Source organism: Balaenoptera acutorostrata, chromosome 5 (genome assembly GCF_949987535.1).
Source record: "Balaenoptera acutorostrata chromosome 5, mBalAcu1.1, whole genome shotgun sequence".
Lineage (NCBI taxonomy): Eukaryota > Metazoa > Chordata > Mammalia > Artiodactyla > Balaenopteridae > Balaenoptera > Balaenoptera acutorostrata.
The window spans coordinates 120,969,620-120,982,892 of NC_080068.1; the positions used below are offsets into that span (position 1 = coordinate 120,969,620).

General features: G+C 39.8%; 1 long non-coding RNA gene across 1 annotated transcript in view; it reads right to left on the bottom strand.

Annotated features, from left to right (window-relative positions):
• Window positions 1-585: 585 nt before the first annotated feature.
• LOC130708278 (uncharacterized) overlaps window positions 586-13,273 on the bottom strand; it is a 54,660-nt gene continuing 41,972 nt past the window's right edge. Inside the window, exon 3 of the long non-coding RNA XR_009008462.1 lies at window positions 586-1,007. This is a non-coding gene — a long non-coding RNA (uncharacterized LOC130708278). The remainder of the gene's footprint in view (window positions 1,008-13,273) is intronic.

Consider the following 13,273-nt stretch of genomic DNA (forward strand, 5'->3'; position numbering starts at 1 on the left):
AAGCTGCTGAGTCTACTTATGAAATTTATTTTTGATGCTCCTTCAAAATATGTACATAGGATTTCCACAATTTTATTAGCTCTCTGTGAAGGATCACATTGGAATATATGTTTGAGTCCCATACAGAGTCCAGAACACAGCACATTTCCTCTGTTTATAGCTCTCTGTTTCGTTTACTTTAGGCTAGAACACAGGCTTCAGATACTCTTTCTTGTTTAAAGCCCCAGCACTGGTGAGCCTTCCAGGATGAGGGCCTACTGCCACCCTCAATGTCTCCCTCAATTCCTCAAGAAAGTCAAAGTGATGAATTATATTCTTAAAAATGTTTTCTACAATAGAGTGAGGATTTACAAGGACTTGAGAATTGAGTATAACACTTAGATGAAAATGGAAACAAGCTACATTCTTAGACAGTATAGAAACATGCTTTATTAATATTATACAGACACTATTCAAGATCCACTGGTGAACTATGTTCTATTTTTCCTTAAAGTTTTTCTAGATTACTGTTTGCTTATTACAGAATGAAATGCTTTCTTTGCATCTCAGCTCACTGCACTGAAGCAAAAGGACCAACACAAAGAGAGCCCTGCCTTTCTACATTTTATTTACATTGAGAGGACAAGTTTAAATATGTTGGATACTTAAAAGTATATAATTCTTATGAAAATGTGTCATTTTATGTTATACCTGGTTTGTTGGAAGTAAAACTTTTTTTAGAAAGGAAAAATTTCTCAAGGATGACCTTTTAGAAATTGAATCTCATTTAAATAGTCAAAGATTTCTCAAAATAATTGGTTTTTAAGGAAAGACAATTTTTCTTTAATGCTGTCTTTCAATTTAAGGGAATCGTCTCACTTTCCCTGAAGTTAAATAGGCTTTTTTCCCTTGTTTCAAAAAGAAGCATTCTTTGGAAATTGTAGTGTGTCTCTTAATGACAACGTTGCCCAGAATAGTTCCATTGTTAGTCTTGTGTCTGCTCTGTGATGTGCTGCCAGTTCCAGGTGCTAGAAGGAAACAAGAGCACAAAGACAAATAATGGGAGCTTCTGCCATTACTGAAAAAAAAACAGAGAGTAAATGTGAGTTAAATCTGTTCATTTTAGGATCTGAAAACATAATATTCCAAGGAACTTAATTCCTTTTATTAGCTATGTAACTTTTTCTGTGAAGATAAAATTCAACCCATGAGCCACAAACAAAATATGTTTTATCACTTCAAATCATATATCAAATGTTAGCAAAGTTTTTCCTATAGAGATTTGAATTTATACTCCCCCCTTTTTAATGGATGATAGAGAAGATCTTGTTACTTCCACAGAAACAGAAAATATACTTAAGGTTATTTATGGACAACTAGGCATCATGCATGCTAATTACTAAGTGATTTATACAAAAAACAAATTTGAGGTAGCTGATGAAGTCATAAATGATTTAGTTGACACGACAAATGCGTTTCTAGATGCTAATCGTTTACTATCACAGTTATTAACTTTGTGCACATAGAGGTGTTTGTAACATGTATTTTTGTATTTCTGTTCCTTCTATTTTTTTAAATTCTCTTTTAACCATAATACTTGTTTTGTTTGTGTTCATTAATTTTTAATTTTATTTCTAGCTCCAGGTGATTTGTCTAAAGGCAAATTTCAAAACTTTAAATATCATTTGGATAACATTTTCTATTTTCTAAAGTTTCTATATTTTAAAGTTAGCTTTCTGTCAATGAGTTTATTTCAATTATTTTGATCATATTGTCCTCTTTTCCCACTGCATATGTATTTTACTCTAATTCAGGGTTTTCCAGAAACATTTTAAGCATAATTTTTACCCTTCCATGCCATTACATTGCTACAATTTCAAACCATTTCTTCTTCAAGATTGAAGCTATAGAAAGAAGTATCTGCAATATCAATTCACAGTCAGTGACACGTTTAGAGAAGAAAATTGAACCAAAATGCTAAGAAACATGTACAAATTTTTCAAACCCTCCCAGAGTTCACAAAAAATATTATTCCTCCCCCCAACTTTTGATAAAAGGATGAAAATACTTAAAGGTGCATAAAAATTGCAAAAGCATCTCCATGGTGCACAAAATTACAAATAATTGGAAACCAATGACTAGAAATATTCATTTTTGACCAATTTGTCAAGTTGAGCAATTTGTCATTATGATCAATTTGTTAAATCAGCCAGTTTATTTTCAACCAATTCACCTATAGTTTAACAGAATCGTTCCATACTTTCTGGTGTTACCACTGAAATTTAAAAGTCCCTAAAAGGGAAAACTCTGTTCAAAGTCTTCCAGGAAAGTACATTTTTTCCTGTCCCTTGGTTCCATTGCTTTCGGGAGATTCAATGACTATGTGTGCAACATATCCTAACTTTATAAGTGCTTTTAATATTGACCAGTATTTAATGTGGGTGTGTAGTATGCAAGGACATCAAAAGTAACCATTTCACAAAGTTTTAGAAATCAAATATATCTAAGATACATCAAGGCGTAAAAATATCGAGATACAGAAAAATACGGTTACATATTCTACATTTGTACAAAACAAAAGTCTGCATTTTTATGACAAAGCCCTAATGGGGCAAAGGAAATATAGAGTAGGACATCTCATTTTTACTTGGTAGCTTTTTTCATGTTATTTAGAATATTTATAAACATTTAGCCAATTTGAAAATTTAAAGATTACACGGTTGGTGTGAATAGAAAGCAATTTGGCTAAATTTACAAATAAGTTTGGTCATGTGTCTAGAAGAATGCATCAGGGCCTAGGGAGATAATTGGGAAGTGGCAGATCTAGGTACAAGCTTGACATTCAGCTGCACATGACGGGAGAGAGACACCTTATGAGGAGAATGAGTGTTCTTGACTCTCTAGAGCCCGAAGGGAGACTGATTGGTGAGCTGAGTCTCTCCTGCCACGGAGACAGAAAATGCAGACCAGAAGGCTTCCTAGGTTCTGTCAAAGCAAAAATTGCACAAGAAAAAATTACACATGCAAGGAAGACTTTATTCAAGACTATTGCAGTAGAGAAGAGAGACTGAACTCCACTCTGCTAAAAGAAAAGTCAGGAGAGTTTTTAAGTGCTGAAGTGAGCTGGTGGGAAAGTACTGGAGAATGTTAGGGGCTAAGTTCATCAATGAGATGTGTCAAGCACATTGAGTTTTCTTAAATTTGCAAATCTGCACGTTTTTTTCTCTGTGATTAAGCCACCTGGTTGCTAAGTGGGGCTCACTGAAGTTAGGCTCCTGCATTACCACAGATTGGAAGACAGGGATGCTATCATCCTTGATGGTTACATTTCAAAGAATAGCTCCTAGGTCTTGGAGAGAGACATTCCTGGGTTTTAAAAATGCCAAGAAACTTTTAGAAATAAGCACCAAAAGAATTTACAATTACAAGTTTCCTAAGGTAAATGCTGTAAGAAAAGGGAGATCAGGGGTCCATGATGAAGAGCAAGTCTGTCTAAAGTTGAGTCAAGCTGAAGGGAACATTAGGCCATCTTGGTAATTTCTTTACATTTCTAGTCATAAAACCAAGGTTTCTTAGCCTTTCACCACCTATGGGATCCTGAGAAGAATACTATAGTAACCAGATATGAGCCAAAATGAGTCTAAAGATTAAAAATAACTTATGTAAAGGAGTCTAATAGTCAGACAAGGTGAGCAGAAATTTCAGAACACAAAAAATCAAAGACACAGAATTGCTTAAACAGTCAGTTGTACAAATATCTAAGTAACCAAATGATAAAGCACTTAAGAAGATTCAATGCATCATATAAAAATAAGACACTCTGTAGCCAAATTTATCTTAGCAAACTAAAGAAATCAATAAACGTTTTAATGAAGGCCTGTTACCCTTAAGACTCATTTTATTGGTCAGAAAGTTTAGGTTCAAAAAATATCTCACAGTACAAACACATACCAAGATAGAAAGCTTATGGGAGAAGCTAAGAAACAGAAGAGCTAATACAATAGGTCCAAATGGGGGGGAAAATGAAGGTGTGGAAGAGTGGCAATAATTAAACAAAGAGTAATAGTAAAAATTCCTAAGTAAAAGAAAAATGTGAGAAACAGACTCACAGACATAGAGAACAGACATGTGGTTTGCAAGGGGGAGGGAGGTGGAGGAGTAATGGAGGGGGAGTTTGGGGTTCGCAGATGCAAATTATTACATATAGAATGGATAAATAACAAGGTCCTACTGTAGAGCACAGGGAACTATATACAATATCCCACAGTAAACCATAATAGAAAAGAATATAAAAAGAATGTATATGTAACTGAATCACTTTGCTGTAGAGCAGAAATTAAGACAACATTGTAAATCAACTATACTTTAGTTAAAAAAAAAAAAAGAGAAAGAAAGAAAGAAAAATGTGAGTGTGCAGACTAGAAGAGCTTATCTATTTTTCAGGTGGATGGTGAAAAATTACACGTGCCTAAGTCATAACATGGTAAAATCCTGAGCCTAAAGGATAAGAAAAAAAATTCAAACTCTTTGACAGAAAGAACAAATTACCTAAAAGGAAAAAAAAAGGAAAGTGGACGTCAGACATCAGTCCTATTTGTTGTATTAGAAATTAGAATATTGTATATACCTGTCAGGCAATAAGGATCATTTAACAATATAAACAAATATTGAATCATTATGTTATACACCTGAAACTAATATAATGTATGTCAATTATACCTTAATATAAGTAAATAAATATATACATACATACGCATATAACATTAAAAGAAGGATATCCAAAGCATCTGAAAGAAAATACTATCCATCAAATACCTAATATTTGAAGTGATATTCAGTTTCACAAATAATCAGAAAATAGAGTAGAGGTTAAGATCATGAAGGAAACGAAGTCATGGAACCAAAAGCTCATTGTATTAAATGAATAATCAATACACTGATTTTTTCAGAAATCTTCAGAAAATGAGAGGGAGTAACCTAAGGTTTGTAGATGATTGCAACAAGAAAGGGTTATCAGATAGTATAAGCTTCATAGAGGGTTGTTCAGGGAGGAGAGAGAGAAAATTGCACAGAAGGAGGATTTGGAGACCATCTCCAAGGTCTCTTGCATTTTTGCGTGTCTCCTGGGGAGACTACCTCTGCTCTGGAACATCTTTTTAAGAATGTCTGTATAGCAAACAGCTTTGGAAGACGGAAATAATAAAGGGCAGGACTGTTTACTGGCCATTATAATAAAAATAATGCCTCCCTATATGGTAAAGACCAAGCAGGCTTATTACCCATTTTGAAAGATTTGTGTTCCCTAAGCTCAGAGTTCCTTCCCTGTAATGCATCCCCACATGTGCATGTGTCACATGACCCTCTTTGTGTTACCCTGCAGGAATTGGGGCTGGGGGAACTGTTACAAAAAAAAACGATGAAACTCTGGCCATTGCTATTGCTGTGAGTAATAAACTGCCCTTTGAGTATCTGGATTTTAAAAAAAAAGAAGAAAAGAAATACCATCCAAATAACAAAAGAAACTAAACTCAGACTTGATGGGGATGACGAAAAATGGAAAGAACCATATTGATAAATGAATATATATATATATATATATATATATATATATATATATATATATATAGAAACACAGAATATGTGCATCTGTCTTAAGTCATATTTTAATGGGTTGGTAATCTGGGAAAGCAAAATATAAAACCTGGAACAAAAGAGGACATACTGTAAGGGAAACCCTCATAAGTACTCTACATGTCCTAAAACCTAAGAGTTGGGGCAAGAGGTGGTAGAGATAAAAGTTTCCAAATTTTCCCTCAGGGAGAGGGAATTAGGGGAGAAGGAAGGAGAGAAAGGAAATAAATGTATTTTGGAGCTCTCAACACATTGGCTTAGGGGACTGTGAGCTGAATGATGGCAATGTGGAGGGGAAATAGTGCTTCTCAGTGGGAAAAAATATTGGCATCTTGTGTTTCAGTCGTGTATGTCTGAAAAGAACTAGGAGAGGGAAAGTAAGTATGAATATAATGGAGACACACAGAAAAGTCTCCACTTGGGGGTAGGGGTGGGGATTAATAACATCTTGAGAAAATAAGAAAAACGAATTAGAGAAAAAAGAGTGAAAACCTCCTTGGTTTGTGCATGAAGGCATCCTGGAGGGCACTGGAAACCAAGAGGCAGCTTTAGCAGGGGTGGATTGCAGAGCATCCAGAGCTAACAAGAGAACCATTCCAGGCCAGCTAACTGGCAGTATCCTTACCTGCAGAATCGCAGGAGAGAGATGCACAGATAGGAAGGTGAGGGAAGCTTCTAGAGAATATTATATTTAATGAAGTCAGACAGAGAAAGACAAATACTATATGATATCATTTACATGTGGAATCTAAAAATAATACAAGTGAAGCTATACACAGAACAGAAACAGGTTCACAGACATAGAAAACAAATTTCCGGTTACCAAAGGGAAGAGGGAGAGGGGAGGAACAAATTAAGAGTATGGGATTAACAAACCACTATACATAAAACAGATGAACAACAGGATTTATTGTATAGCACAGGGAACTATATTCAAGGTCTTGTAATAATCTATACTGGAATATAATCTGAAAAAAATAACTGAATCACTTTGCTGTATACCTGAAACTTACACAATATTGTAAATCAACTATACTTCAATTAAAAAAAAGAGAATCACGAAAGCATGACAAGAAGGGGTCAATTACTTCTGAATATGTGGGAAAGATTTCTTATTCAAAGTTAAAACTTCTCCACATTTTTAGCTTGGAACCAAGAAGACAGGGAGCTTACCGTGGTACTCTCCCAGCCCGCTTCCATCCACTCATATCTTGTGACCTCTGAAGCCTCTACAGTTGGAGGGAGGTGAGTGAGAAGTGATAATAGGACAGAAAAAAATGTCTTATTTTACTAGTAACTATCTGGTATTGGTTTCAACGAGGTTTGAATACATTTGATGCCAAGATCCTTTCAAGTTTAAACGTTTCTGACCACTTCCTTGTATAATTCTAGTTCACTCCATCCAGTAGCCTGACTCTTAAAATTCTGCAAATGGACCTACATGCCTCGATCCCACTACCTTTTCCACGCATAACTAGTATCTCCAGCTTTCATCCTGTGCAATTTACAGGCATACCCTGAAAAATAGCTTCCAGTTAAATGTTTTCTCAATAGAAAACATCTTGTTTTCAGTACACATACTTAATAATCTCTCAGTAAAGCATTTTTCCTCTTACATATTTTAATGGAAAACAATATATACTTATGTTCCCAAAACTCAATAAAATATTTTAAACAACAATCAAAAAAGTGCAGGTACTCAAGAAACATTCCAAACACAACTGATAGAATGTCAGAATTATATGTAAGCATATTGAAGATCAGTATGTATATTAATGGTATGCAAACTAAATACATTTTTACATACAAAGCAATTAGTTATAGACAAGTAATAATTTTAAGCTTTTTCCTCTAAGAAAGATACTATTTTATTTATATACAGGCATTTTACTAAGTTTAGTTACATTTAAGGAAACGTCGGGGTTTTAGGGTTAATGTTTCTTTAGGGTTTCTATTAGGATTAATAACTCTTTATAATTTTTTATCCTTTAAACAAAATAAAATATAGGCTTTCGGTTAGCTCTTTTGCACAAGACATCTAATTTTCCTAAATGAGTTACTAACTAAATGAGAGTTCTCACATTTCCTCACCATCTGGCATCCAGTGTCTCAATTAATACAATATATATTAGTTTTCTGTTATGGCAGTCCCTTTAAGGTTCAATTTTCTGTGTTAGGGGAATCCTAGTTGCTAAAACAAACATGCGTCAAGATTTCAGTGACTTAAAAAAATAAACGTTGCCCAACTTGTTGCAAGAGTTGCAGCCCCTGGCGTCTGGTGGCGAATGCCACTTCCAGCCTCTATTTCTTCAGGGCGTCATTATCCCCTTAGCCAAGCTCGGTACCACCTTTCCTAATACAGATCCTAGCCTGTGGATAAGAGCCACCACTGGATTCCTTAGTGATGCTGATGCTTCTCTCAGGCAATATATTCTTAATGTGCTTCATGAATGATATGTCCTCTGGACCCTCTCATAAATATACTCTGGTGGGTCTTGTGGCTTCACGTAGTATACACATTCCAACAGGCCTATGTCTTTGAGCCCTTTAATCCCATCCTCAGCATCTTCCACGGTAACTCAGGCACTTCGACATTACTCAGTATGGGCTATTACTTTCTTCAGACTTCTATGAGCCACCCTCTCAGTGAGTTTGCCTAATCCCCTTGGGTCCTCGCCAGAGCTAATGTCCTAAAAGACCTCACCCAAGTAAACTGGCTCTTGCTCATCTGATGCCATGCCAATGCCATGAGTCCTCCATTGAGAAGCTCCAAGGGGCTTCCAAACTCCCTAAGTGCTGTCTGGTGGCTACCCAAAGATTCACAATGCCAGGCAAGTCCCGGTTCCAAATACCAGGGAAGTCTCAACAGCAAGGAGCCATGGAATGCTACATTTGAAGACACAAGGGCCAGGGACCAAACAGGAGTTACAGCCAGATAGCAGGGAATCTGTGTCATCCAGGGCCTGAGTGGTGTCTGGCCAACAAAGAGCAATGGCCCAGCTTTCAGGGAACAACTGTCTTGCTCAGAGAGCAGACTTAAGTCTCCAGCTCTGAGACAGTGAGAACAGATTCTAACCCAGAGCCCAGCAGTAATAGTCATGGCCAAGTTGCAGAAATGGCTTTGTGCAAATGGGGCCTCCTGCCAGCAACTTGAGGAAATGTTTATTTCCCCGTTATCAGATATTATTCAGAAGAGGAGGAAAATAGGCAGGACCACTGGACGCTGTAGAGGCAGATGTGATAAGGAGTTAAACTTTGAATTCATTGAATAAATTACCCAAAAGGCACTCATTTAGACGGAGGAAAAAAATTCTAAACTGGAATTTAACGACATATTTAACGATTATTGTTTGTCTCACATTAGGGAAATGGGGGGTTTATGTACAAAACGATATCCTTTGTTAGAAATAAAGGAAGTTCAGAGCCCTGTGGCCTCCATAAGTATTCATATTCTTATCCCCTTAATCGCTTTGTCTTAAATCCTTTTGTTTATATTTATCCATAAGAGGCGACTGTTAAATGGGAAAAATGATCCAACTGTATTTGAGTCTCCAATATTCATTCTAGCCTCCCTTCACTGATAAAAATATATAGTTTTTGGGAACTGATTCCAGAGCCAGGAATGGTCCTAATTAGTAAAACCAGTCACTGTACCCATTTCCCTTGCCAGTAATCGGTTCTGGAACCTAGATCAATCATGCAGGGTTTTCCCCCAGCAAGAGGCAAGTGACTTGTGCTAAATTAGAACATAGGGGAAAAATGTATCCTATAGATGCAAAAGAGGAGACGTGGACACAGAAGACACGTGGAGTCCTTTGACTTAGAGCAGCCTGTAGTGTAAGCCCTGACAACTGGTTTTCCTTTTTTGTGATGCAAGCGCCTGACAAGTTTTGATTGTGGAGGTATCCCCCTCAAAGATGGCTCTCTCTCTCCACTGAACACAGTACCAGCCACAGGAGTAGAAAAAGAGCCAGCCCGCCTCCCCCTCTCCCCCCAGGATCCTTTGTTTTACAGCTCTTGGTTGATCACTAACTGGCCATCTGGGCTCTTGCTTTTTCTCTTCTCACGCGCTAAAGTCCCACTCTTAGGTTTCTTCCACCAATACAGAATGAGCCCAAGAAACCCTAGGCCCTCACCCTTGACCCCAGTAAATGCAGAACCCCAGGCACACGCCCTCTCTCTCTCTTTCTCCCTGCAACCTCTCTGTGTGGCCTCAGGGGTGCAATGTAATTTCCAGGACCTGTGCATAATAAACACTTCTCTTTTTCCCCCCAAAGTTTCCTGATGGTTATTGCTGAGAGTGTCTTGCAATCATAGTAAGAACCACAAGCACCGGTAAAGTCACAGCATTGGTTTGCCACAGGCTGAGACTGGGACAAAACACAGCCATTTTACCCCAGAGGAAAGACCTCAGAAAGAAATGAGTATCATACAATGTGGACTGGAGAGATGGAGGAATCTGAGTCCTTAACGATATAATTGAGCTGCTGAATCTCACAAATGTGAACCCACACAACTTCTGAACTTTTGCTATTTCCTTACTGTTTAAGTCAGTTTGTGTCAGGCATTTTGTTATTTAGAGCTGTCACCAGTTGGATGAGCGTTGTAATAAAATAGCTTCAACTGAGGAGGTCAACGGAAGGCCCAGACCAGCAATCTCAGTTCCATGACAGTAAGCAAAATATTGTGAACTACCACGTTAAGCTTAAGCATGAAGTAAAATTTATTTAAGCATAGGTACACTCTCAGAGAGCGGGCTGTTTCTGCGAATTGAAAGCGGCACTTCTATACAGGCTTAAGGGAGCTTTTAAGGAGCATTTTGCAGGGAGGCGGGGGTGAGCGACAGGGGATCATTATTTGATTGACAGTCCCGAGCTACGGAACAAGTTTACTGCTGCGCATGTTCTCACCCTTGAATTGCTAAGAAACGCCCCAGGGTGGGGGTGGGGGGGCAAAACCACATGCAGATTTTATTATAATTATGGTATAATGAGTTTGGGTTTACTGTAGGTTAAAAACACCTGTCTGGTCTGGGCATGCACAGCCCGGGGAAGCGCTCGGGTTACTGTGCCCCTCTTTATCAGGATAAGCTGTCCACCACACGACCATAGTTTCACCTGTTCCGGGTGCAGGTCAAGGGAGAGTCTCCCAGATGGCTGGGTGTGACTCGATTTCTTCTTGTCTTTCTCACCACTGTCACCTCCTCACTGCCAATGTCTAACTACCTAACAGAGCCAGAAGCATCCCAGTTGATACACACCAAGACAGGTCAATTTACGATGTTCTTGCAGCCGGTGGTCCCTATGAGTCAGTGTTATCTCACATGAAAGACTTATACTGCCATTCGCACCAAAGCTTTAACAGGAGTTAACAGAGGCTATTTCTAAAATAGCTTCAGCAAGGAGCTTCAAGATGGCGGAAGAGTAAGATGCGGAGATCAACTTCCTCCCGACAGATACATCAGAAATACATCTACATGTGGAACTGCTCCTACAGAACACCTGCTGAACGCTGGCAGAAGACGTCAGACCTCCCAAAAGGCAAGAAACTCCCCCACGTACCTGGATAGGGTAAAAGAAAAAAGAAAAACAAAGACAGAACAACAGGGACAGGACCTGCACCAGTGGGAGGGAGCAGTGAAGGAGGAAAGGTTTCCACACACTAGAAGCCCCTTCGCGGGCGGAGACTGCGGGTGGCGGAGGGGGGAAGCTTCGGAGCCACGGAGGAGAGCGCAGCCACAGGGGTGCGGAGGGCAAAGCGGAGAGATTCCCGCACGGAGGATCGGCGCCGACCAGCACTCACCAGCCCGAGAGGCGCGTCTGCTCACCCGCCGGGGCAGGCGGGCTGGGAGCTGAGGCTCGGGCTTCCGTCGGATCGCAGGGAGAGGACTGGGGTTGGCTGCGTGAACACAGCCTGAAGGGTCTAGTGTGCCACAGCTAGCCGGGAGGGAGTCCAGGGAAAAGTCTTCGAGCTGCCAAAGAGACCAGAGACCACTGTTTCGGGGTGCACGAGGAGAGGGGATTCAGAGCGCCGCCTAAACGAGCTCCAGAGATGGGCGTGAGCCGCGGCTAACAGCGCGGACCCCAGAGACGGGCAGGAGACGCTAAGGCTGCTGCTGCCACCACCAAGAAGCCTGTGTGCGAGCACAGGTCACTCTCCACACCTCCCCTCCCGGGAGCCTGTGCAGCCCGCCACTGCCAGGGTCCCGTGATCCAGGGACAACTTCCCTGGGAGAACACACGGCACGCCTCAGTCTGGTGCAACATAATGCCAGCCTCTGCCGCCACAGGCCCGCCCTGCATCCGTACCCCTCCCACCCCCGGCCTGAGTGAGCCAGAGCCCCCGAATCAGCTGCTCCTTTAACCCCGTCCTGTCTGAGCAAAGAAGAGACGCCCTGAGGCGACCTACACGCAGAGGCAGGGCCAAATCCAAAGCTGAACCCCAGGAGCTGTGCGAACAAAGAAGAGAAAGGGAAATCTCTCCCAGCAGCCTCAGAAGCAGCGGATTAAAGCTCCACAATCAACTTGATGTACCTGCATCTGTGGAATACCTGAATAGAAAACGAATGATCCCAAATTAAGGAGGTGGACTTTGGGAGCAATGATATATATATTTTTTTCCCTTTTTCTTTTTTTGTCAGTGTGTATGTGTATGCTTCTGCGTGTGATTTTTTTTCTGTATAGCTTTGCTTTCACCATTTGTCCTAGGGTTCTGTCTGTCTGTTTTTGTTTTTATTACTTAAAAAAAAATTTTATTAATAATTATTTTTTATTTTTATTTTAATAACTTTATTTTATTTTACTTTATTTTCTTTCATCTTCTTCTTTCTTTGTTTCTTTTTATTCTCCCTTTTATTCTGAGCAATGTGGAGGACAGGCTCTTGGTGCTCCAGCCAGGCATCAGGGCTGTGCCTCTGAGGTGGGAGAGCCAAGTTCAGGACATTGGTCCACAAGAGACCTCCCCGCTCCACATAATATTAAATGGCAAAAATCTCCCAGAGATCTCCATCTCAACACCAAGACCCAGCTCCACTCAATGACCAGCAAGCTACAGTGCTGGACACCCTATGCCAAACAACTAGCAAGACAGGAACACAAACCCACCCATTAGCAGAGAGGCTGCCTAAAATCATAATAAGACCACAGACACCCCAAAACACACCACCAGACGTGGACCTGCCCAACAGAAAGAAAAGATCCAGCCTTATCCACCAGAACATAGGCACTAGCCCCTCCACCAGGAAGCCTACAGAACCCACTGAACCAACCTTAGCCACTGGGGACAGACACCAAAAACACCGGAAACTACAAACCTGCAGCCTGTGAAAAGGAGACCCCAAACACAGTAAGTTAAGCAAAATGAGAAGACAGAGAAAAACTTACAGCAGATGAAGGAGCAAGGCAAAAACCCACCAGACGTAACAAATGAAGAGGAAATAGGCAGTCTACCTGAAAAAGAATTCAGAATAATGACAGTAAAGATGATCCAAAATCTTGGAAATAGAATGGAGAAAATACAAGAAACATTTAACACGGACCTAGAAGAACTAAAGAGCAAACAAACAGTGATGAACAACACAATAAATGAAATTTAAAATTCTCTAGAAGGGATCAATAGCAGAATAACTGAGGCAGAAGAACGGAGAAGTGACCTGGAAGATAAA